At 41.2% G+C, this 27,801-nt stretch overlaps 1 protein-coding gene across 4 annotated transcripts in view; it reads left to right on the forward strand.

The window, feature by feature from the left end:
* Positions 1–27,801, forward strand: part of LOC6728455 (cadherin-87A) — a 57,108-nt gene that overhangs the window by 19,493 nt on the left and 9,814 nt on the right. For all 4 annotated transcript variants that reach the window (XM_016176909.3, XM_016176908.3, XM_016176906.3 and 1 more), the window contains exon 4: positions 11,418–11,447. The gene's annotated coding sequence lies outside the window, so the exon portion shown is untranslated. The remainder of the gene's footprint in view (positions 1–11,417; positions 11,448–27,801) is intronic.

Genomic DNA, 27,801 nt, shown 5'->3' on the forward strand with positions numbered 1-27,801 from the left:
AAATGTGCGAAAATCATTAAAATGTGTGATAAAAATCTCCACAAAAAAACCTCGTAAATTTACACATCTCAAAGGATTTTACAGGATATCCTTGGATTCCCATGGCCCCTATTAAAAACTTCTTCTTTGCCCTGATTGTTGTTGTTTTATTTCGTTGAATTTCAGTTTCAGTTTTTGGTTTTGGCCAAAGGTTTTACCTGCGCTTACGCCACCCACCAAAACCACCCACCAGCATCTCTCAGCTCGACTCGGATCGACTTGGATTTCGCCCACCCGCTGCCTGCTCCAATTACAGTTTGCATAGTTGAGTGTCGTCTGCGGAAATTTGTTTATTTTACGCGCATTGCGTTTCGCGTCGCCTCGGTTTGGCAGGATAACCATCCTGCCTCGCCTTCTGCCCAGGATCCTTTGGATTCGGAGAAGCAGAGCGACACAACGAGACATGACGACGGCACATCCTACGACCGACTCGCTAAGACAAACTGACAGCTAAATGCGTCAGACTCGTTGCAGATTTCATTTGGCGTGAATTCCTCTCTACATCTCCCACACCCCCCCTGCTGTATATAATTCTCATTTTTTTATGGTTTTGTTCCGTTTTTGCCAATGTATTTTGCATTTTTGTAGCTTTCGTTGACATTTCCCTCGGTAGCGAAACCTTGTGCATTGAGCAGGTTTATAGCTTTTCCTCTGCTGCCATCGTTTCTGAAGCTGATGCTTCGGTGCAAGTTACCGCCGCAGTTACATTCAGAGTTGAATACGACAAAAAAGAGATGATATCAAGAAATGTCAGATGCAGCCGTGACTACCGAAAAAGGCAACAAAAAAGCGGAGAGAAGAAAAAAGAAACTGCAACGAATGGTGGGAATGGCCAGGATGGAGGCTGACGTCCGTTCACCACTGCGTATGTGCAATAAGTTCTTCATCAAATTGCGTTACGTATACGCACACAACAATCATGGAAACATAATGAAAATGTCGTTGTGGCTGTGGATAACATAAAAGTTTGTGATGAGAGTTTGTTGTTTGTCTATAGCGTTTTAGGCTCTTGCAATTCGAAGTAATTGGATAACGATGGGCTGCATAGAAGGCAAATTGCTTCGCTTGGGTTTGTTTCTCTATTTTTTTGATGATCTTGAAAGCAGATACTATAATGTGAAGTAGTCGGAATCTTGTAAATGGAATTTGTGTGCAAAATATGTGTACGAGTTGTGTTATGTCTAAACGTGATCAGCTTTATAATCGTATTAAAATGAAATCAGATTTCAGACAATCCAAATTGGATGACTTTGCTTGGTGCAGCAATTGATTCGATTGGTCTCTTCATCCTGCAGTGGACACAGAATTGCCTCATGGCAATGTCATCGGACGGACAATTTTGGCCTGGTCGTGAAGAGTTCGAGGAGGGTTTCAATCACTTGACATGTTCAGCAGTCAATTTGTGGATTGCTGGGATTGCAGCTCCTCCTTCTGATTTTCCTCCTAATACTGCTACTTTTGCTTAGTGCTCATCATCTGCCAGTGCTCATCCTTGCTTCAGCCCCCCTTCCCTGCCTCCTGCCACGTTGCAAGTCCTTGTGCTGGCTGACTGACCAACCAGAAGAGTCGGGTCCAGTATGCAGTTGCCCTGTGGCCCGGTATGCCAACCTGTCAGAGGACTCAGCATATGAGTATGCGTCCGGGGGAGGATGTTGCTGCTGCGGTTGCTGCAACTTCTGCACCTGCTGCTGCTCTGGCCGTTGTCCTGGTCAACAACTATGCGTTGACAGTGGGCTCCTCAAAACCTTTGCCCAAATGGGCCCGTAGATGCTGGCAGGGAGGGAGGTTGGAATGAACAGCTAACAAGCCGATCATCGTCCCGCATGCGGTGGCTAAAACATTACCCAAACACACTCAAAGAAAATGCTTATTTCCAAATATATTATCGTTCATATGGGTTATACCCATAGATTGTGGTAAAAATTATTTTCAGTAACAAGTAATATATTCTCTATATTAAATTTTTTTTTTATTTTTAAAATATATTAACTGTAGCTTCCTTTATATAATATACGTTTTCTACGATATTTACGTAAGTTCGTGCTTCAATTGCGAAACTCAATAAAACATGTAAGGCGAACATTCTCATCTGACTTTTTCCCGTGATTGCTGTTTGTCAAGCTACAAAATTACTTGGTTTGGCCAAAGATTGGTCTGGTGAGGTAGCTACCCAGGACCAGCTTGCTGCCAATAACTCAACTAATTGTCGCTGCAAGTGGTCCCCCGTTCTTGCGTCGTGTTTCATGGATTTACGCCCACCCTGCTGGCAGAAAAATGAGCTACGAATTGTTAATTTCGAGCTGCAGCTGAGCAAAGAAATCGTTTTGCCAGCCAAGCGAACGCAGTCGAGTGGCAGCATTATTAAAGCCTTGTCAGCGGCAGGAAAAGCGGCGGTAGCAGGCGCACGTGGCGCAAATTGTGGCATAAAACGGTAGCAAAGACACCTGCTGGCTGCTCTGCATATTAATAAGTTGCTCGGGCCACGCTTTTCCAGCCACCATAATGTATATTTCCTCCTGCTTCAGTTCGAGCCAGGCTAGTGGGTTGGCTGTGGCCCAGCTGGCCATAGTTGGGCATTCATTAGACTCGTTGGACGATTGCTCTAGTTGTTCAGCTCCTGCCGCTGTTGTTGTCCAACGGTGCGTATACGTTGTCGTTGCAACGGTTGGTGGCGGCCCTTGCTTTAAGTCTTAAATCATTGGTCAATAAATTGTGGTAAATGTTGAAATTTTAAACTACCCTATTACATATATAACATGAAATTGGTCACGAAAAATTCCGTAAAAACTATATATTCAAGATTTTTTTCCAAGAAAGACTCTCTCGTTTGTAGCCCATTTGTAATTGACCGAGCTTGCACCGCAATCCCAATGGTTTTCTTGTGTTTCAACCAATCGAAGAACACGAACGCTAATGGTCTAAGCTGCATCTGAATACACAGCAGTTGAAAGCAAAAAAATGACGATAGTCTGGCGACAGGATGTCTGCAGTCTGCAGCAGGATTCCGTGTCTCTTTCTGTGTCTGTCCTTTCAACTGCATTGCCGCACTGCTGAACTTGAGTTGGGGCCTTGGTTTGAGCGGATTTCATTGTGTGCCGAGGGGCGAAGGCTTGGGTATGGGAATGGGAATGGCAATGGGAATGAGACCCAATACTGACGCCACAGATTCCCGTGGCAGTCGAAAACGTCTCCCCGCTCCTGATCCTTCTAACGACTCTGTAGCCAGTTGCCAAATTTACTTCAATTTTTTATTTGCCGCCAGAGCACGTAGAGCGTGCTAAATTTTCCGCACGCATTCTTCGTTTTATCTCTATCTCCCTAGCTCTACCTATATCGTTATATCTACGGAACTCGGCCCTATTCACGTATCTAATCCAACAATATACTGGTTTCGGCATATCCTGTAAATGGTGAATAATGCAATTTTGTATTATAATATTTCCATTCGCATTCATTGTAAAAACTAATAGGCTAATTGCGCATGAAATTCTCCTAATTGAAAGCTTAATGTGATTTGTGATACATGATTAGATTCTTGATAGATTATTGATTGCACATAAAATTATGAGTTGAATGGTAATTTGCATACAAAGAAGTTACACATTTCGCACAAATGATAAGTTGGCGTTCAAATCAGATACATAAATGTGGTTTATGTGCTTTTGCAACACTGCATACTCGCCTTTCGTGTTGGCCAGCATAAAGCTGTTGCCCAGATTGCATTTTTTTTTAATTAGAGGGTATTTCGGATTTTAAACCCAACGCAGTAGCTATCCTTTTTGTTCTCGATGAGTGCACTCCATTGCCGGTGGCTCGCTCGGCCCGTCTGGCAGTTTGCCAAAAAACTGTCAAAGCAACACGAGACAACGCCTCCTGCCGCCATCCAGATTTCTGCCCCTGGAAAGTCGAATATCCTGCCGGAGGACAGGGAAAGGGACAGATACAGGGACAAGGACAGGGACAGGGACATGTGTGAATGCCAGGAGAAGCTCGCTATGAAAATTCTATACAAATAAAAATGCAATTCACACAAATGGACTTTTGTCCCCCTCGTTTCGCTGTAAAACACTGACAGGCGCATTGGGAATAGTCGGGGCTGCTGGCGGTGGAGGGTGTCAAAAAAAATCAGTGATAAACGTGAACAAGCGGCAAAGATTGAATTAGTTTGTCGGACTCTTTTTGGGTTTTGTCGGCAGGACCAAAGTGGACAAGTGAATCGAGTGAACAATGGGGTGGTGTAGGGATTGGAGTGCCGGGTGGGGGATACTCTTTGGGTGCCATAGTTCATTTGTTGTACTCTCTGCCGCACTCGAATTTCCTGTCAAATGCATTTATTGATTTACTCCATAAATCTATTGTTTAATGGTTTCTACAAAATGCAGAAGGAGAAAACAATAAATGACAGCAAATCTATGACATGGCATCTAATTGAATTTTTGGCTGTCCGCTCTAATGCTTAATCGAAAAAAGCCTGTCAAGTGTAAATTTTGTTTTTGATTATGCCAAAGCTATATATTATTGTTTGTTTAATTTGAATGATTTAATTGTTATGCTTCTGAAATAAATTTATTTTAAATGGCAAATATAATGAAATGAACTTGATAAATGTATTAAAATATGTACTAAAAGAAACCATTTGTTTTGTTAGATAATTTAAACATTTTTTTTTGTTTTGGCCCAGAGTATTGCATTTGGCAATAAAAAGTTTGTACCCTAGTTGTCAATAATTGTTCGAGCAAACAATTTCGATTTCCGCAATCCCAACAACTTGGCGATGATCACGTTTCATTGTTAGGGCTGCAAATAGTTTAGTAATAAATGGGATAAACTCAAAAACCCTTTAGCAGCCACAACAGAATTGCTAACAATGCAAAACAAGCTAAAACGATGGAAGGTCAGGTTTTGGTCACTTTTCCAGCAATATTCTGGGCAATTTTGTCGGAGTTGACAATTTGTTATTAAGCCATCCGCCCAGGAGGCGTGTATGTGTTATATGCCTGTTTCCATATTCATGAATTGCCTATCCTCAAGACAGAGGCACGTGCATCTCGATTATTTTGAATAATGACCATACTGCACGCATTCGCATTCGATCGAAGTGGGTGACAGCCTGACATGTTTCATAAATATTCAAAATGCATTTTGTGCAGCCTCCTCCGACATTGATGCTGATGCTGATGCGGATGCCGGTGATGTGCGCCATGTGGGCTCAGGCTGAGATATCATGTCCGAAAAATTCCACAGATTACTTCTCTTGTATGAATTCATAGCTCTTGAAACGAGCAAAAATAAGTAAGAATATTTTCTGATCGAATGTATGGGCTTTTGAATGCCTCTTTATGTTTTGGTACAAAAATATTTATATTTATTTATTATATTACGCTTTGTCGTACACAATTAGTAGTGTAAAACATTTTTTAAGTTACCTTACTATCTTTAATCCTTTGGATTTGGATAGCTTGAACTAGAATGATTCATGAATGTTGAACAAACGTTTGACTTAGTTACCAACCTACATTAAGAATGCATATGCCTATGCACACGATATTGAATGGGTAGCAGATGACTGCAGTTGGTCCTGTTCGGACTGACCATGACTGATGTGCTGCTGAAAACGTATTTATACAATTTATGCACTGCCCACACCAGAGGTCCTCGAGTGCCCAACTTGGCAAGTGGATTCTTCACTTTATGACCGGGACGAACTCAACAGCTTTACGGATGGACTGAAACTATTTCGAATCTATTTGGTAGCACGAGTGCTTCTTTGCTTATATCTCGAATTATTTATTTGTTTAGCAGCCAGCCGGCTCCTCTCGCAAATGGAACAAACGATGCTTGCGATGGCGCCTTATACTTTCGGGAGTAGCCATGGATGGTTGGATCAATTAGGCCGAAAGTCAACAGTTGTCAATTAAATGGAAATGTCTGGGAAATTGGGAGCACCGTTTTGTGGCCCCAAATAAACGTTAGAGTCAACTAATTGGGTCTTTAAAGCGTTTGAGTTGCTCGACGCGTTGAGAGGAATGAACTCAGGTGGCCACTCGAAGATTCTCATTAATTTCGGGGAATAAACTGCTAGACATTGATGGCCTGGCCAGGGGGATTGGCGGTGGAAGAGCAAGACATTCACCTTTAGCTAATCATCAAGAGAATACCCGTCTCCCCGTTCGTTCCGCCGTTCCAGAAAAAGTGTTTAATTACAGGGCACAGTAAATCCGCCAGCATATTGACCCAGCCAAGTGGAACGTGTCGAGTACGGTTAGTTAGAGCGAGTAAGCAGGTGCCTCAGCCTCCCTCTCACTCTCCGTCTCTAACGTTTAACCCTTTGACAAGCTCTCAGACTAAACGCAAAATAGCAGGAAAAAAAAAGATCGAAAACAGCAAAGACAAATGAACAGATAGCAAATGTCATTAGTATTCAAGTTTGGTTTTGGGTTTGGGGCGAGGGTTAAACGAGAACTTCAAGGTGTTATCTATTTAGCCAATCTGGGGGTTCAAAAATGGGGGAGCGATAAAATTTGTTGGAGTGCCATTCTGATAATTGGAAAAATAACATTCCTAATCTTATTTTTTAAGTGGAAACAAAATTCTTAAGAAAATGTGTAAATATTGATGTTCAAAGCTTTAAGTACCAAGAGTCTCAGTTTTCGAAATCTGTAAGTTCGTCATTAAATTAGTAGGATTAAATTAGTTAGAATCCCCTAAGAATATGCAATTTAATGAAATCTCATTACTTACATAATTGAATCCCGATAGCATCTCCAAATTAATTTGGATATTTATTCAATTATAACATCAAAGCGTACGCTGTTTGTTTACTATATTTAAAATTGTTAAAGCAACCCTATGCGACTGTGCACACTTCTTTGCCACCTTATGTTTGCTTTCGTCCTGGTCGTTGCCCGCTGTCCTGTGTCCTTTCGCCATCTGTGGGTCACACACGCATACGCAAGGAGCGTATTTGGCCCGGAGGAATGGATTTCGTGGGGTTGGGGCGCTGGAATCAGAGTGTTTTGGTGTGGCACTCATTGGTGCGTAGTCTGCCTTCGGCGACCTTTTGGCTGACTTTTCCACTTTGACGAAATTAAATCTGCAATGCTAAAATGATGATGGACGGACTTGTGTGTGTGTGTGTGTGTGTGCGTATGTTACGCTCGAATGCCAATTGAAAAAGCGACCAGATGTGAGTGGATGGGGAACTTTGATGGGGATGACGCTTTTGTATTATCCGGGAGTTACCATCAATCTTTATAAATTTTAAATTATAAATGTCAAATTGATTAAATAATATTTTTCGACTTATGTATATTACCCTAATCTTTAAACAATCCGGAAGCGATAGTCTTTCCTATCTAAATAAAAAGCTAGAACGTGTCAATAAAGTAGGTTAAAATGCGAACATGCGTCTTTATTTTTGATAATAATTAAACCAGTAAGCGGAAGATAAATAAATACATTATGTAATCAGTAAAAGATTATTAACAGCACTGCCATTTCCGGTGAAAGTGTGAGAAGAAAGTAGTAAGAAGTTTAGTCTCAATTAATTTGCTAAAATGCCAAAGAGACATTTTAAATTTCGAATTAATTGACATGTATCGTTAAGGAGGATTATGTCATCCATGTTTAAGGTACAATTTATCTCAAAATACCCCAAATGCAAGTCTTAATTTCATATTTTACTTGCATTTGTGTATATCCAGCTGCTTTGTTCTTTTGCCTGAAGCACCGACTAATGCAGACGTCCAGCATTTTAGTCCAACTCCAAGCTCACATTCAACTCCAGATCAGAAGCTGTAAGGGAATCGGAGGAGCGAGGGAGTTACGGAATCAAACGCAGCGACCGAAGCAAAATCAGGGGCAACAACAACTGCACTGGCTTTAGAATGAAACACTTTAGTAATTGGTAGCTTATTTCCATCAGCAGGCGAAATGGCTTGCGGGGTCGGTGATTTCCAGTCCAGGGGACGAAGAACTAAAGGAAATGAAGGGACAGAGCCAGAAAAGAGGACCAGTGCTGGAGCCGGAGAGCCCGGACTAAAAGCCGGAGCTAACGGCATCACGATTATGCACAAAAGCCCGGCTGTCAAGCTTAATGTGAAATGTCGCACAAATGAAACAAATGCAAAAAGCGATAGGTTGGGCCAGCCCGGGGGTGTGGGGGGTGGTTGGAAAAATAAAATGGAAATGACACATCTTACACATGGCTTTAAGACAAGGTTATATTGTGTGCGCTTTTGGGCACCCAAACTTCAAGAGAATCTCCACACAAATACGTATAGATACTCGCATATAAATATGTATATACATATATATCTGGTTCTAACAATCTCCTGCTGGCTTATATATGTATGGTTTCTAGCTGCTCATGGGTGTCTCCCAAAGGACAGTTAGTCCAGGAAAAGCGAGTAGGTACAGGAGCCATGGTGAAAAGAAAGCGGAAAAAAAGGCTCCTACTTTGACATAATTAAACGCATTTGAAAGATGAAGATGTCGCCCTCGTCGCAAATGGGAAGAACAGGAGGAACAGGAGCAAGATGAAGAAGTTGATGGTGACAGCTGCACCCCAATCCAGGCGCCACCTTTTGAGCCTGATTCATGACATGGCCATGTATAGGCGAAGGTGTGGCAATCTGCCACCTCAGTAACCTTACACCCCCCACCGCCGTCGCATCGCACTGATGATGAAGCTGATTATGTTTGGCTCTGTGGCTACGTCCTATCTTCCGCCTCTTTTGGCCATATCTTCGTCTTGAATTTTTTACTTGGCCCTCTGAAGAAGATGAAGTGCTCTTGGTCTATCAATATTACACTGAAATATATTAGGGTGGCAATAAACTAATGCCACGGTAAATATGGAAGCAAGAATTAAAAAAGCAATCTATATATGCTACTTGTTCTGTTTTAAATGAAGTTTACCACACTTAAATCGTGCATTTCACCACACTATTTTTCGCAGTGTCTCCCTGCAGATAGCAATATTCCCTGAGCAACAGCATATACTCCGCGCCTCACCTGTGCAGCAAGTTGCAAAGATTTGTGCGGCATTCGAGGCATTTTATTTGAGTTATTTAGTTGGTCGGCTGATGATATTTACCACCACCCCCCACCCCCATCCCCCTCGATCGTTCTGGTTCCACTTGCCATTGCTGCTGGCATTTTATGGCTGCCATTTCTCTTATTTAAGGTGCGAGCGCATCAGCCATGCCACCATTCCGGTTCTTTTCCTTCGGCTTCAACAGCTCGTTGTTGTGGTGGCTGCTGCGGTTGATGTTGTTGCTGTTGTTGCTGTTAAATCCATAAATTATGCAGACATTTAGCAGCAGCCACGAGGCCGAGGAAAATTACGTATACGCCGCGTGTTCGCCGCTTGTCCGTTCATAATTTAAGTTTTTCCCGCTTTCGGCAGTTTGCTCTTCTCGCCTGCCACCATTCCCATTGCCGTTGTCTTCTCGGCTAGCTGATGTTGTTCTTGTTTGTCAACATGTCTCAGGGTGTTGGCAGCATTTTATTATTGCTGCGGTTGTTCCTGTTGTTGAATCTATATTTCTGGGTGCGATTGTGTGTGTGTGTGTGTTCTTATCTGTGTACCGCCTGCGGCCATGGTGATAACTCTGATGACGTTGATGAAAAACTTTTGATTGATGTGGTGGCAAAAACTTCATGTTTGTCATTAGGCGCAACTAGAGGATGTCGTGGATGCTGGGTAAAGTGGGCCAAAGGGGAAGCTAAAGGGTTTCCTTTTGGGTTGTGTTTTTGGGGCCATATCGACGAGCGGCGGGCGAAGAAGTCAACTTTTTGGCATAACAAACGACAGTCGGCAAAAAGTTCGTTCACCACGCGCGTCTGTGGATGCAGCACTCGAAGGCTTTTGCACAAAGTTTTGTTTATTAATTAATTGAGGGCTCGTGCATGTGAGTAGTTCGAAAAGAGTTGCTACAATCTAGAGCAAAAGTTTCTGAGATTCTCAGCCCATATGGTTTTTGGTGCAGATTCATTAAGTACTATTTTCGTACGGCAAATCAGATCATCAATATATGCTAAAGATTGGGGTTTTCTCACATATTGGAATTTGACAGCTAATGATGGTAATAATGGTAGCTGGATTTTAGTAACAACAGAGAGTTCAATAGGAAGCTGTCTATCAAAGCATAGATATACTAGTAAGATGATGCAATTAAACCTTGACATGAAATCAGTTACCAATCCAACTATTCACGAACTAACCCGCATGTTTGGCAATGGCAACCTTGGCAACGCCTAACGAGATGTTCCCAGTTCCTGTTGGCTGGGTACCCTTATTTGGAGCTGCGGCTGCAACTATAGTTTTACCTGGGGCCCTTAGCTATACGAGGCCAGTACCAGTACACCTGTAGACCCGGTCTGCATCCTACAAGTCGGAGCCATTCATTACGGCGTGTTTGCCTTTGCCTAGTTGCAACCAACAATGCCACACTTTTCCCCACTTCGTAGTTCTTCTTTCTGCCCGTTTTTTTTTTGTAGTTCTACTTTTTTCCATAGCCTTTTCCTCTTTCCTCATCTCTAACGCCGTTTTGTTGGGTACTTTTTAAACTTTTCTCGTTATTTTTGCACATTCGCTTGGGTTTTATGGGCACTGCTACACTAATTACCTTGTTTTTCGGAGAATTAACTTTTCGATTACTGTTGCCACAGTTTGTTACTGCTGCCAAGAAGAAGAAACTTACAAGTGCAGTTTTTAGAATGAAAAAAAAAATATCGTTGGTTGAAGGGTCGAGGAATTGTATAACGAGTAAATTGTTTCTCGGATAGCCCCTCTGAATGCCGCACATTTTTCAAAAAATTATGGAAATATGCTAAAACGCACTGGAGAGCAGCAAATCACAGACAGAAATTGTGGCTGCAAATTTTGCGGTTTGGCAGTTTGAAAGCCCACAATCGCCCCCCTCTGCTGACCTGTGGCCTATGGAAACCCCTCTTTTTATTCACACTTTCATGGGGGGCATTAAATTGGGGTCGACCTTGTTAAGTTGAAGTTGATTTTTTCAGAATGTGCCACAATATATATGCCCCCACTCGAGTAAATAGAATACACATATGCATAGTTTAATAAAAATTCGTATGTATATAAGCACCATAAAGTAAGGTACCTTCTATCAATTGTATTGAAAACGGTATTGTTTAAGGCATAATAAGTAATAATTGCATTTTCTTAATGGCTAATTACAGCTCTGAAATTAAAATCTTATAAAAGATATACTTCTAAAGTAGTTTTAAAGTTTTTCAAGCAGTGCTTCGACTTCAAACTTTTTCACTTGCGAACTTGTTATTTTCGCAAACTTGCAACTTTTTAATGAAACTGCAATTTACTAATTAAATCATTTTTTGTTTTCTTTCAGCATCAACAAGAGTGATAATCAGTATTAAAGGTAAGAGTAATTTTGTTTGTGTTATAAATGTAAATTAGAAAATAATACATCTTACCATTAGTTTTCTTAATTAAATTCCCACTAACTTTTTGCAAAATAAAATCTTTCTTTCCTATTAAAGCATATTTGCTTTCATTAATTTCATGATGTGTTTGCCTGAGTGCACTGTTATGTATTAAGGGTTGTTTTAATTGAAGAAATATCCCCAATGACTCATTAAGCCCCGGGCGGTAATCTAAAAACTACAAACTGTAATCAGGTTACAAAAATTTGGCAAATGGAGAAAAATGAAATATTTTCTCTTTAATACAGGAATTCCTGAAGGTGTCCTTACATTTTATTAAAATATGTAACTGCCAATAGCCATTCTCAAAGTTAACACACAAATGCAAGCATTTCAATCTCCCAGTCAGCGTTTTCCATTCACTCAGTCATCTTACTTCAATCTAAGCTGTCAGCGAAGCTTATTTCATTCATTTTTTCAGCTCCTCTGAAATGGGGAACATCTTCATGAAGTTAATTACTAGGAAATGCTGCAGTGATTTTTGCTCGGAAGCGACGCGCCCCGAAACTGGCCCTCGTCTCCAGATGCTCCTCGGACTGCTGACCGTCGTTTACGTTTTTCTTGAGCATTTTCCCTTTTGCCATTTTCAAATGTAATTACATTTCATTTTTCTCGCTTCGCATCTTTCGGTCGTTTCATCTCTCTTCAGATCCCCGGATCTCGGAGGACCCGGAGTCGTTCATTATCCGGCCCTGTCCATAACATTTTGTTGCACAGTCGTCGCTAATCTTGGTCGACAAGTTCCTCTGTCCCATCTACATCCCCAACCCGATCTCCATGCTGCTCCTTTTCATTTCCCCGGGCTATCTGTCCCTGCTTCTTGGCGACTGTTTAAATGTCAGTTAAAATCCCATAAATTCTCCTTAAATGACTTCTGTCTGCCGCAATTTCGTTAGCCAGTACTGCTGACCCTGGCTACATTCGGTTCGGATATGGGCAAAATGGCCAAGACGAATGGCCAAGAAGAATTGCAGTTGGCTGCGGGGCTGAAAGATGTTCTGAATTAACTCTAAGAGGCGGCAAATCACACAAAAACTTGTAGTCTCTCCGTAACTTAAGCTTTAATTCATTCTTAACTGAACGATAAGATGGCGCTTCTCTTCATTCGTCTTACTTGGCCAAGAATCAGTTGGCCAAGTGAAATAGCAAATCCGGGATTTCTTTGGCTTTCTGCAAGTCCAATGACGCAACAACATGCAAGTTGCAACTAACAACTTGCAACTTGTGCAATTGGTTCAATAAACTCATTAAACGCTTTCAACTTTCTGTTTCTCGTTTTAACAAAGTTTTTTTGTTTTTGTTTTTGTTCCTTCCCGTTTCTTTGTACTTGGCTCAAACTTTTCTGGGCAGAAATGGCGGTCATTCGGTCGCCTTTTGGCTCGTTTTCAACTTGTCGCATTATCCCTTTTATTGTCGTCGACATTTGCAACGCATTATCCTTGGCAGCTATTTCTGTTTTGGCTTTTCTTTTTTTTTTTGCTGAATAGAAGATTCTCTTTAATTTTTTTTTTTTTACCATTTTTTATACTATGTCAGTGGCTATGGTTTCATAACTCTGTTGGGCAGTTTGACTAATGTGCGGCATAAAAAATGAATCAGTGCAATGGGATTGCGTCAAAGTAAAATCCATTTAAAACAGGCACCTAGTTAATTCAATGTAACTGGATTTGAATGCAATTGTGTTTTAAGTATAGTTAAATTAAATAGGTTTTTGTTCGATTACATTTTACTTGTTTTAAGGGTGAATAACTGATAACTGTTCCAATTTTTCAGCTGTTCTATCGAAGTGGAATGTACATAAACCATTCTATGATCTCATTGGCACTTGTGCCCATTCCTTGCCAATAAATATTTGGCCCAGAGAGCATTTAACTTATTTGCCTATTTCTGGCTGACTGGCTGGCTTTGTTCCTTCTCCTTGGGCTCCTTGCCAAACAGGCGGCGGCAAACAATAAATTTTGTGTGCGGAATTTAAGCGCGGCCACATTTTAATTTGTGGCAGCAACAGCCTGCGGCAGGAGTAGCAGTAGTAGCAAGAGAATCGGTTTTGCTATATGAAAAAGCCACCGGCAGCATCCGATTCCATGCCTCAGCCTAACACCTTGGCACTGCCCCACTCCTCCTTCAATTTTGCGGAAAAGCCGCAGCATTCATCGCTGCCTGGCTGCGGCTACAGCCTCAACCATAACTATGATAACGAGTGGCTCAGACGGGGGATTTCGGAGTAAATGGTGGAGCTGGGGGAATGTCAATTTATTTGTTGTGCCACCAACCGCAGCTAGCTGGCTGGCTGGCTGGGTTTTCCTTGTGTTGTGATTCTTTTGGAGGTTTTGCCAATTTGTCGGCTTCCTATTTTTTTTTTTTTTTGGCTTTTGCATATTTTTTCCCCCTTAATACTAGCGGCGTGGAAATTCTTTATGAAAACTTTGTTTACAACAATCAACTCGAAGTCACCGTGCCCCTCGCGCACTTGCACTTACTCCTTACAGTATTGAGTTGACAATATTTTTAATAGAAACTCTGTCTGCCAGTCTGCCAGGCCAACTTTTCCCTTACTGACTTGATGGGTGGAGGGAGGTAGATCCACCAAGTTGGAACTCTCGCTCCGGCTTGTGTTTGTGTTTCAATTTGTGTGCCTTTTATAGAATTATGCACTTTTACCAGCTTGCCTCGAGATGCTCGAGTTGGGCAACAATTTGGAGCCAATTGAGTTGCAACTTTTCAGTTCCTTCTATTCTCTTTTCTGGAGAATGCATATTCGATGGTATACCATCATAACTGGCAGAATCAGCTTAAGGATATGAAATGATTAATTTAAAATATAATTATGAAAACATGTTTCATTTGGCAATGAAAATTGCTTTTCGATGTTGCAGGAAATTCGAAATCCCTTTTCAAACCAAAATTCTTGAATTTCTTGAATTGTGTGCACACAACCAACAACCTAATCAATCTCCTTTTAATTATCTAATTCGCTTTTGTAATTTGCCCAACTAATTTGCAATGCTAATCCCTAGGCAACTGCACTTCCGAATCGGATTTTAACTCTGATTCCGATTCCATTTCCATTTGCCGTAAAAAGCATTTGGAATTTGTTTTACTTTTCCTTCATCCATTCACATGTACACTTGTGTTCCCCCCATTTGGCAGTCCATAAGGAGTTCTTGCCACGTCCTTTCCCTTTAGGCCATTAATTTCTGGCTAAGTCAGGGGGTAAATGGTGTTGGTTAGGAGCTGGCCGGGTGGGAGTTCTGCGGCCAAAGCAATACCATCATCTATCGAAGGCCATAAAAGTTGGAATGCGAATGAGAACGAAATGTTTTACTCGCAATTTGCGCCGTGTTTTTGTCTCATTAAAAGCTGTCAATTGTTTGTCATTGTAATTAAACAAGGCTTTTAAATATCTGTGGGCTTACTTTTACTCCCAGTGCAGAATGCACACAATCCAATTCGCAATTTAAGGAATTTCATTCTGGTTGACAATAAAGTTTTGCCACTTTTGTTCAACACCTCTTCTTATATGGCCTCTGGCAATTTGTAGTCCTTCTTATATAATTTTTATTGCACAAGAGAGGGAGGGGGAATCCTTGGCGCCGAAAGCGTGTAATAAAGCTCAGTGGATATATGTATGTATGTACGTATATTATATACGAGGTGATCTTCTTTTTCTCCTTCCTGGTGGCTTGGTCAGTAAGCAGCAGTGGGCTCTGCTGTTCGGGGACTGCAGTCACTGCTGCAGTGCCGATTATTAAGGGACAAAGGAAGAGTTCGTCCTGGGAGTCCTTTTTCCGCAGCGTCATTGCCTATGATAAATGGCTGAGAAATGAGGAATGAAGAAAAGAAAATAAACGAAGACTATTTGCTTCAGTGAAATAATTGAAATTAAAGTAACAGTTTTATAGCAAGGACATTCAGTTAATGTGTTATATTTGTTTATTGAAATAAGTAGGTAAAAATATATCAAATATTTTCAGAGCTAAATAAAGCGTTTAATGATAATGCTTCTTTTAGCCTTGCAATCTCAATAAAACAAGCTAGCTTAGACTCTTATAAGCTGATCATAAAGGCATCAACTGATATAAGGCAAATTCAAATAATACCCCACAGAGTAAGAAGCTAATAAAAGCTAAGAATATTCATGGAAAATAGTCTCATAACCATCCATCGTGAACTTAGTGATGCTCTTCCTGCTTTTGCCACCCATCATCCTGCTCCAAAAGAGGGCTTAATGCATTATGAGCCTTTTGGCCTTTTGTGCTGCCGGCTGCTCTTCCACTTGAGTTGTGTCAATCCCCGGCTAAGACTCTGTTGCCACAATCAAGTTCATTGGCCAAATCCAACCACAGACACACACACACACAGACAGGAAAAAGGCAGATGGGGATGGGCACGGACTTATTGTGGAGTATCTATAAAAGTCATTAGACTTAAAGTTTTTACAGTTCCTTTTCCACCCACAAAGGTGCAAACGACTTGAGGTTAACCTGAAGTGATTCGGTTGCGAATTTTCGCACCCTGCCCATCATCCACTTGCCATCTTGCAGCAATTTTTATTGTTTGCGGAAAGAGGAGTCGAGGGAATGAAACAGGACAAAAGGAGGCCGAAGGAAATAGAAGTTGCTGCAAGGACATATGGGAAAAGCATGTGAGCAACTCGATAAATCAATATTTGAGTGTGTCTGTCCTATGCCCTCAGCATTATCCCCCGCTCCCCCACCCTGCAGCAAATGCAATTGTCTCTGAAGAGGGGTTCTAAAGAGAGTTGGTTGGAAGCAGCCGAGATTGGTTGGAGGCAACTTAAATTCTGGACGCAGGATGAGACACTCGAAGAGGAGCAGGATTCGTCTGCTGAGCCCGTGGTATTTGAGGAAATGGCAGATAAATGTGCTTTTAAAGCGCTTTAAATGCCGCGCGTTGAGTGAAAGCCAAAAAAGCATAAAAAACAAGGAGCCTTGGCTCTCCACAAAATCCGAAAAGGGACGTAACGCTCGCATCGATACGATACTCGTATATATGGAGTGAACACCGCATATTTTTTTTTGGAATGTCTGGCGGGGGGCGAGAGATGATTGCAGGGTGAAGCTGGAGCTGGAGAGTGAAGATGGCCACCATGCACTTTTTTCGCTCATAAAATATTTCAATATTGTTACAGATTTTTTCATCTCGCTGTTGGCGGATTTTGTCATTATTTGCGTATTTGTTGCGCATATTTCATTGTTTTTTCAAGCACTGTGTCAACTTCAAACAAGATGCAGCGAAAAATAAAATAATCGAAGGCTTAACAGCAAACCAGTTCTTACTCTTTACATAAGCTCTGCACCAGAGAACTGCAGCCCGCCACTGGCACTCTACGTCCACCCTATAAACACTCGGTCTCTAGGCACCCCGTCTTTTTTGACACCCTACTTGCGGCAACAGAAAATATTCGGGTGTTTTACCAACGTTGTGTTTTTGTTACGAGTAAAAAAACCACCCGAGGCCTGCTGCGCAAGAGCCGTATGGGTGAGTGGACGCACAGTCAACGATCGGCCGCAGGTCATTTTTTGTACGCCTAAAATTTGTATGGGTGGAAGAGCGACGGGTATAAGAAATGAAGGGTAAAAGGGAATACCCAAGAAAAATTTCGTGCTCATGTCGGGTGCCACCCGTTTCGAATCATTGCCTTACTAATTTTTCACAAGTCGCTAGCTGAATACTCTAATGACAAATATTCTTGCATAAATTCATTTTTGAAATGAATTTTGTGACATTATGTACATAGATTCGGCTATTAGCATTATTACTATTACTATTATTTTTACTATAATTTACATTTAAATAATAAAAACGTTAATAATATATATAATATATAATAATATATAATATAATATATATATATATATATATTATATATATATATATTATATATATATATATATTATATATATATATATATATATATATATATATTATATAATTAAATTACATATATATATATATTTATAATATATAATATAATAAAATATAATATAATATATATAATTATAATAAAATATAATAATAAGATGAAGGGCATATTTTACAAAGTATTCGACAAAGTCTAGAGCCACGCCGAAAGAATAGTGTATAAACGTATGGAGTGTAAAACGTATGGAGTTACGCATCTTGTCTGTGACTCGACTATCTACAAGAGTAGATAGACTGATAGAGACTATTACCCGAGTATTTTTCGAAACACCCGAGTATTTTTGGAAACACCCATGTGTTTAACGGTAAACCCACAAGTGTTTTTGTCACTCATCCCTTTTTAGGCATTTGTCTTTTTCTGACTGTTTGTCTTCTCTACCCTCCGTTATGGGTGCCGAGTATGATCGGCACCCGCGACGCAGGTCACCGTATTGATTCGGGTGCGGGCACAACGGGGTGTCTTGTCTACATGTGCAGACGTATACTGTGTGTTTGTAAGTACCCGCGATGTGCGTGGCGGGTAGCACCCGCACACAAAATTGTTGGGTGTGAGTCGAGTGGCTAAAAATGCCACCCTTGCAGTTCTCTGCTCTGCACACTTTTTGTGGAAATTAAATCAAGTTGGAATACACAAAAAATGCGTGTATGGCGCATCAAAAAACATAGAATCAATATAGAAACGTATTAAAATTGTATGTAAATCTGTATGGTTGTGTATTTGGATTTGGTGGGCACTAATGCCGATAGGGTTGCAGCTCGCAAGGCTGTTCAAGTGGAGAGCCCCCAAATGTGTGCTACAAATAATCTGTTTCTGTTACTGCCACACCCCCCTCCCCCACCCCCCATCACGGCGTTTTGCGCAACACATTTACATTTGCATTAAATTTCAATTCGCAGAGAGCGACGAGGAGCGATCTCCGCCCGCTTTACCAGGGAATTTATAACTAAATCCCCGGCATAAGCAGCTCAAATCCAACGGCATTTGCCATGTTGGCCCCATACCCATTCTGCAGCCACTGGGATGCCAGGCGCCAGCCCATTGATGCCCACAAAGGAAGTCAGTCGTTGGTGGAGGGCCCATTGGTGGCCATATGTTGACTGGCGGCTGCAAATCCGCCGTAATTTGAATAGGACTACAAGCGGCGGAATAAAATTCGATTCAGATCCCCTGGAATCTATTAAACGGCTCCTAAAAGGGTTCATCCGTGTATTTCGTAATGAAAAACATTTATTTTATTATTACAACATAATTTGTTGCAATTGCGAAGCATTTATACATATATATCTTAATACCATAAACCAGGGCATAATCTTCACTAGCAACAAATGATATGTAAATTCTCTGCTCTTAATTGGAGTTGATATATAAGTTACCTCCTTTGCAAATGCCGGTCATAATTAAAGCGTTTATTTCAACCGCATATTTGTTCATCATTTTTATTTTTTTTTTTTTGAAAAGATTTACATTTTCCTGTTTATTACCGACATGTTTGGCTCAGTTAACCAGCATTTGCCGTAGATTTGTTCGGCTTTATGCAGTAACAAATCAATTTTCAAATTGATACATTACATTCGTGTGTGTGTGTGTGTAACATAAATCATGTATTTTGTGTGCATTTGTTTCAGTTTCCCCCCAAAATACTATGTTTCATCTAGGGCTTGCTGTGCGCAATATTATTTTGACCCTTGTCTTTTTTTTTGTTGATAAGTGCACTTCACGTTCAAGGCGACGTACGTGTGTCCATTTAGCCTCGCATGTATCGTATATATATGTATATATATATGTATATACTTTTCTATATCACATGAGCAGTAAAATATATAAAAGTGGTATAAGTGCTCCCTGAAATCACTTCCAAGCTTGACGTTACCAGAGCCCCTCCTCCGGCTTTCTCCACATCACTTCCTTCCACTTGCACTCTGGTCTTCAGTTTGTAGTCTTCTTTTTCGAAAATCCTCGTCATCGTCGTCTCTATAAGAAGGCACCCTTCCCTACACTTTGCCCATCGTTGGCTTGTTGTTATTGTTTGTTAATGTATAGTTCTGCTTACTGCTATTTTTCGTGGCTATTTTTACTTAGATGCTGTTAGTATGTATTTTTATTTTGCTCACGTAATAACGATAATAACGCTTATTTCTTTCATTTCTTTATACTTTTTGCCAACCACTTCCGATGTCCCCTCTTCCGTTGTTTTTTCGTTATATTTTTTCGGGTGACGAGATGTATGAGGAGCTGGCAGGGCAAGTTGTCGTCGGGAGTTCTTGTTGCTACTGTGGATGCTGCTGCTGTCATGTAATTCTCTTAGAGCTTTAGTAGCATAATATTTATTGTGAAATTTTGTGCAGGGTATGAGGTACAAATTGTGGGGTATATGAGCTAATTCAAAATTGCAGTAATGCAAGCACATAAGATGAAACTATTTGATATTTAGCATTCCTAATGCTGGTATCTATTATATTCGTTCTACTTTAGTTAGCACTTTATGCATTTAAAAGGTCAAAAATTTATTTGGGTAAAATATATGTACGATATAATCTATGGTTTTTATCGTTTATCGGATTGTTAGAAATAACCTGTTGAGTTGCTTACATTTCTAACATCCACTAGGTATCCACTAGTCGTATACGTAATACGCCCTTCTTCTTGACGCTTTGAAGCATCAAATGCGCTTAACTGTTTCACTCTGCCAATCTTTTCGTCGTACTTTTCCCATTGTGACGTACATGGGGGGGAAATGGAAAGATGAATGGGATAAAAGCAAATCAGACAAATTGATAAAAAGTCACAAAATAAAGTCAAAGCAAATCACAATAACAGTCACACAAACACGAAGCCACGAGGAAACTGATAGAACTCCGTGTCTTGAATAAAAGTTATTGTTATTCCGGCGGACTTAGTTTTTTGCCTTAATTCATGTTTGCTTTCTTTCTGGTTGCTTTGTTTACTTGTTTATATATGTATTATGCGAAGATTCGATTTATGGAGTGATGGTCACGTCGTGACTTTCAGTAGATAAAAACTACGTGATTTCTCGTCTGACCTTGACCAAATCAGGCGGTAAAAGCTTACTTGGAAAAAGTAGGATTTCTTAAGAATAGGCGGAGTTAAAGAAGGAAATAAAATTATGAAATGGCAAAACTCTTATTGCACTGCATTGCACTCATACCATTCATATGCCTATTACATACATACATGTTGTCATTTTCAAATTATCTTCCAGCTCAACTACATATTGCAAATGCCCAATGCCAATTAATCTGAACTAATTGACTAGAGTTCAAAACTAATTGTTTTAAGCAGTGTGATGGACTGATTTAATTAAGTTTATGTTCGATGTAAGCCATGTTTTTCTGGGTCCCATCTTCATGACTTTCTTTGTGTATGTTACGATAATTACGCAGTCGTTGTCAGGCATAATTGAACTGCAGACTGCAGTCGACGGCAGCCAGGAAAATCCACAAGATACATATGTATCTGCACACGTACATCTGTAAGATACATACGTACTTTACCCGCCACGTCACTTGTGGCATGTTTGCATTTGCCATTTCAGGCGCATTAGGGGCAATTAAATACTGATGTCTTTCAGCCAGTTTGTGTAATGCAACGTTTGATGTTTGCTCCTCGATGTATTCGATGTGGAGTGAAAAGTAGCGGGCCTTGCAATTATGTGGGTGGCATTTGGGGCACGTACAACAAACAATACCGTTAAATATAAAATACTTATCAGCTTTTGCTCTCACCTGTGCTGTGCTCGGTGAAGAGGGAGCTTTGGAAAATCCTGCCTGGCCTGGCCCTAAGTAGTCATCATCAGTCATGCGTGCGCAGATATTTTAAGTGCTTTCTCCCGGAACGTGCCCCGAGTCCTCCTGCCTCCAGCCTCCAGCTCCAGCTCCATTCCAGGACAGCTTATATATTCAGGCGAACGGCCAGAGCTCCATAGCTTCAGGTACTATATTATAATAGCTGTGCTTATGGCATAGGCCGCCCTACGGCTGGCATTGCAGTCGCCCGCCACCAACTAAACCCGACCAACCCAACCGAACCCAACCCACGGATTGCCCATCTAACGGGGCGAATGCTTTAGGCCATGCTGGCTGCAATGCCTGGTTTAAGGGCCATAATGAATGGCCACTTGAAGCGCGTGAGGGGGTAAACTCGAAGGGAAATTGCCGGGTGGTGGCGTTTGGCCAACTGCAATCGAGATGATAGCAGTCGATTATCGACGAGGCAAGGGAAATATAATGCGATTACGGTTCAGGAGCCGAGCAAAATTGTCCATATTCGAGGCTAGTAATTACACCTGTGGTTCCTAGTGCTAGAATTATAGCAAGTTGAAGCTGTGCAAGTAATGGAATATTTGTTGAATTGCTCTAAACTCTATTGTAATAAGTACACATACTTGGTATTGTATGTTATGGTATTATGATTAAAACTTTAGTCTTATTTAGTTACTTTGTTTCCCTAGGGCTAAATTGTATTTGGGGAAACTTTGCACACAAGCAGGTCCTGATGCAACTACTACAGAGGCTTTAATGCACAGTAAATTTGATCTCATATGCATTATAAATCCATTGCATTAATGGCATGACTCTTGCTTGTTGTTGCCCATGTCCCTGTTGTTCCTTCGAGTATTGTTGCTTCAGTGGCTATATGTAGTATTGTTCAAATTGTTGGTGTTTTGGATTTGGTTGTGTGTTTGGTAACAGGTTGGCTTCCACTGTTGCCATTGTCGCAGACATTGCTGTGTGCGCTGTGCTGATAATGGTATTGCTATTAAAGTGGAGCAGGGCGGAGTAGAGCTGGGAAAATCTCAAAACAAAACACCGAAAATCTAGACGCCACATCATTTCCAACCTCGCACTCCTGCGGCCCACACATTTTGCACCGCTTTTACCCCAAGAGAACAATGAGTTTAGAGCAAATACAGAAAATAAGGAAAAATTTCTGTTGTTCTTTGAGGGAAAACACGCTGCATTAGAGCCTGACGGAAAACAAACAAGCAATTAACCCTGTGGTGTCAACCGGGTTCCGATAAACATACTTTAAAGTTGATGGTATTAAAGAGGGAATTGCAAGGGAAGGTGTTTTAAAGTTAGGCATTTCTGAAGAGCTTCGACATAAACAAGTCAAGTAAATGATGTTTTTGAACAAGAATATTTTCTACAAGAATATTTCCAACTTTTCATTTAAGTTATTACAAATAATAGAAGCTGAGATGATTTCATTCGATGGAAAAACGACTCAAATGAATAAGAATTTCCATTACATTGTATAGCCTTTAGTGGGTTAAGTCTGCGTGGCAATATTTTTGAAGGTCAGGCCAACTAATACATTACGGGTCATTTATTTGAAATGCTCTCATCTGGGCCGATGTACCCCCTCTACTCAGCCCGCCAAGGAGCAGAATCCCTCGAAGCTGATTGTCAAGTGTATGAAATATATCAAAACATTTGGCTGTGTTTGACAAGCAGTCAAACTCCTTGAGCGGCCGCTCGTCAAGTGCTGGGAAATCTGCCTCTCGACGGCACTTTCCGCTCAGTCCCCTCCCCCAAAAACCCCCTCTATTTTCCGCACGAAAGAGGAGAACAAAAAAAGGAAGGCAAAAAATAAGAGGAATTCAGAAGAAATTTCATTTCCTGATGCTCAACTGGAAACGGTGGCGTGGTGATGGTCGGAACCCAACTCCAAAAGCTCTCAGCAGCTCTCGACCCCCGAGCTGTACTCATTTGGCTTTAACATAAAACCAATTTAAACTTGGCCAAGTGGGCGGATGGGTTCTGCCCGGTGGAGGACTGTTTAACGTTCCTCAATATGCAGACAGACAATAACAAACTACCGCGCCAAGCTTCTACTTTGGCAGGAAAACGAGAAAGAAAACCATTTTAATTTCATTTCAGAGCCGTAATTTTAAGTTCGACATACCACCTGTCCTTGCCGATGGAGTTCCGACTATGGGAGTGGGTGTGTGTCTGGGTGGGCGGGGGCGTGGGCGTACTGCCACTTAATACTCGTGGGAAAAACAACAATGGTAATCCCGCCGAAAAGAAAAATGTACAAAAAAACACAACTGAGGCGCCAAGGCAAACAGCTAAAAAAGAAACTTGATAATAACTCGAACTCGAACTCGCTTGCTTCCTGGCTTTGTTCCTTAAGACCCGAAGTTTTCGGGGGCGGCAGCCACGCCCCCGCTGAAGGATGCGGATGTGGCACGTTTGCCCCCAAAATCCCCGCTCTCTCATCCCGTTTGTCTTTCATAATTGTGGGGGATTGTAGAAATTAAGCGACTCGCTCATAATAAAAACCAGCATCCTCGACGATAACGATTAAGGCAACAGATTTATAGACACACACGTGTTTCCATATAAGTATGTGGGGTTATGATATAAGATTGTGTGTGTGCGTGTGGGTGTGTGTGTGTGCTTGCCCCAACAGGTGCCAGGACTCGTCGTGTTTTCCCTTCGTAGCAAAGGCCCCACATCCCATCCCCTTCTTAGTTAAGTGCAAGTGCAATTTAAATTCCAAATTTGTTAAACTGTCACAAGTGTTTTGAATACGAAATGAGGAAGTCGCGCCGGAGGACAGCACGTTGTGTCACCATAATTTTCGGTTCAAGGTTCGATTTTCTTCTAATTTTCTTAATTTAAAAATATGAAAAAATCTTTACTAAATGATAAACCATTCTGAAATCATTTAATGCACTTTTTAAAAATATATTCTTAACTATAAAATATAAGTGTATAAAAAACATTCAGTGTATGATAACGCTTCTAAAGGCAGGCCCACTTTTGTGAGGTGCTAAGACCTATACTTTCGAAACGTACCTTTCTCGGCTTATATGGATTGTGTTGGGCCGGGCTAGGCATAATTATACAGCGCAAATCTGTGAAACTGTGAGGGGGGCGATAAGCGATGCGAGGTGGCACGAAACGGGAGTTGGAAAGTGGGGTGGGGGAGGGGGCGTGGCAAGTCAGGTGAATGTGAAAATTGCTTAGCAAAAGTAACAAAAACAAACCAGAAGAAAGACGAAACTTTGACTTTTGAGCATGGGGATGGTACCTAAACAAACACGGACAGGACAACTTTGAGTTACGATGGAACACGCACGTAAATGTGTGTGTTTGTTTGTGTTAGAGTGTGTGTGTGTTTGTGTGTGTGCCGTGCATGAGTAATAGTAATGATGTTGGCCCACTCAAGAAGTGGAGCACCAACCCACACCTCGGCCATCCGGCCAACGCCATCAGGCTTATGAATAAATTAAGAGGGAAAACCCCACCCAAAACGGGGACAGAAGGCGCAAATAAAAAAGAGCAATTTAAATGCGAACGAAAAATGTTGGGGCATCTCCAAGGAGCCGGGCGAATCCAAAGGGGCTGGGGCTGGGGGAGGTGAGATAAGGGCGGGCGGGCAACTGAAGATAATGCCGTTTAAATAGAATCCCTGGCAAAGGTTTTTCGCCGGCGACGCTTTGGGCCAAGTAAACTGCAAGGCATAAAGAAAATGACGCCACTGACACGCGCTACGACGAAGGGGAGAGGGAGGGGGTTGTCACCTGAGGGGAAACGAAAGGCAAGATGGTAAGGCGCCACTCGCACAGGTGATTTACATAGCATACTTAAGTGGAGCACTTTGTGAGCCCCACACCTCCCGCATTTGGGATATCATCATCATCAGCCCCAACAAATGTCGCACACAACCCACAAAAATCAACTGAAGAGAGAAAAAGATAGATGGCGAGCGATAGAGATGGGTATAAAGTCGAAGGGAGCTAGGCAACAGCCGACTGGAATCATAAAAAAAGCATTTTATGAATAAAATGTATTACAAGCGACAGCATACGGAGTTTGACATTTTTATTATGCCAGCGAGGGCTGAAATCAGATAAAAAGAATAACGATGGGGAAGATGAAACATTGATGAGATACACTGCGAACCGAAGGTTGAAAATTAATAAAAAGCTACTTACATATTCAACAAAACTTGTAAAATCTATTTGAATGACACTGTGTATTGTGTTAAAAAAAAAAAAAAGAAGGAGTATCCATTTTTACTGACTTATAAAAAACATATTTGTAACAGCTTTACACTTTGTTTATATTTGGCATTCAAAATAAGACTTTAAACCATTTTTTCTAGCTTACAAAGAAATAGCTTTGGCCAAAAGTCTTCGGTCTGGGAAAAACTGCGAGTAAAGCGTAAAAGTTACGGATTCGGGGAAGTCAAGTGTCAAGTTTGCCAGCCAGTCACAGTCGTAGTGGGATTCCTCGGATTAGCGGCGAAAACCGCGCCAGAGACGCGGCCAAACAAGTTTAAAGCATTAGTCGTAATCGGATGAGGGGCAGGAATACTGGGGTGAACCGATGGGGAACAGAGTCCCTTGGAGCGCACCTAATTCAATTATTATTGCCCCTCGCAAAAGAATGTATGAGTCAGTCGAAGGAGGACGGTACCAAAGCCATGTGCTGGCTAAACAAAATGTATTTTAAATAAATATGATTTATTATGTTTGACATGACCGAAAAAAAAGGGAGTGGATGGATGGATGGGTCTCCCAACGGGAAAGGCAATCTGCTCGAAGGACTGCCGACCTGTGCCGTGTACTCAAAGTAAATTTTGGTTAAAGGTACACATGGCTTTTATGGTGCCACAGTAAGGTGATTGGGGCAAACGACGTGACCCCCGGGGGATGGATTGTGGCTGCCACCTCTGGAAAGGCTTGAATCATCAACAGGTTGGTCGGGGATTGGGCAGGCTCGTGAAATTCCCCCATCGTTTCGGCTTTGGATTGACAAACGCGTAAGGGAAAATACGTAAATGCAATATAAATTTACTGTATGATTGATATTGGTTATGCTCCGCCGAACGCGTGTCTATATACTTGTGTGGGTACGCATGTACACATAAACCCATGGAGCCATCCTTAATGGTCGTGATATAATATTGACACAGAGCAGAAGAGCTGACTGGAAAATAAGCAAAAAATATATTGCCAGGAGATTGCCGGTTATTAGTGGGTTGTGTGGGTTGAAATCTTTTGAGTTTATCGGAGCCAGAAAATTGGGGGAAATGATGAGAATCGCATTGAACATAATCCAATCCCCAAAGACTTTAAGCCACTGCAAGTGTTAAAAAGTATCTGACTTGTTTACTTCAACACATTTTCACACTCACTTGAAGCTTTAAATAGAATGCAGTGAAGATATCTAGAAAAGAATCTCTCCCCTTTGTACCACAATTTTCATATTTTTAAAAGTATACTTTCACTTAAATTCCCAGCTATGAAATGTGGTGTAAACTAAAGCCTTTAAAATAAACCATTAGGGTGTAAGAAAATACATAAACTCGTTCGTGTTAACGAATATCTAAATGTAAAACCTACATTCAGTTTGCATATTCAATTTTATTTTGTGCTTGAAAAGAAGATGAATTCCTCCCAATTATTTTGCTCCGGAAAATTGTCCTAGCTTGTGTGCCAGAAAATTTAGAAATGACACATACAAAACGAATGACATTTATGCAACAATTTAATGCTTTACTGTCTATCTAAAATGCCATAGGGACAATCATTAGTTTCCGACTCACCTGAAAACAATGGATGTGGGGATCTATGCCCATAATCCCCACAGATTAACGCACAATGGCTAGGAGTCTATTTAGCTGGGGGTAACATGATTTAGCCGTCCATAAATTCACACAGGTTGGCACTAATCAACGGGACAAAGCTTACCCAAATACCCCGTCCAACTATCCAGGAAGAATATCGTTTGGGAACCACATTTAAACACCAAACTATATGACGTTGGGGCATCAAAATGCAAGGTGGGTGGGTTGCTAATGGTGTGTGCTTTTGTGCGATGGCAACCAGTTGAATATGGAATTGAATTTATATTGAGCCGGAGCAGAGAGTATTAAAACTAGGACATTAAAGGAAAATATTGAATAAATATCTGAATCATTTTTGTGTTTAAATATTTACTTAAATGGATTTAAATATTTTAAGTTGATTGCCAAAGTGCAAAACTATAAGTTTATATCCGATGCACAAGCATAATTCTATGTGCTCACAGTTTATTCGCCATTAGAGTATTTTGTGTTCCTGCCAGAACTTTTGGCCTGCGGTGGGGATTAAGGGACGGATCGAGTTTCGTGACGGGGGGAAATAAGTTGAAGTTCAAGCTGGACAAACCCCCAGCAGACCCGAAAACAATCCCGCTTAACCCTAAAATGTTTAGTTTATGGTCAGTTCGGGAAGACAGCACAACGCTTGTAGGTGAATTTATGCACCCAACTCAGCCGGACATACTTACTTTTTGGAGGCGATGTGCGTTTGTGCTCCTCGTGCT

Source organism: Drosophila simulans, chromosome 3R (assembly GCF_016746395.2).
Source record: "Drosophila simulans strain w501 chromosome 3R, Prin_Dsim_3.1, whole genome shotgun sequence".
Lineage (NCBI taxonomy): Eukaryota > Metazoa > Arthropoda > Insecta > Diptera > Drosophilidae > Drosophila > Drosophila simulans.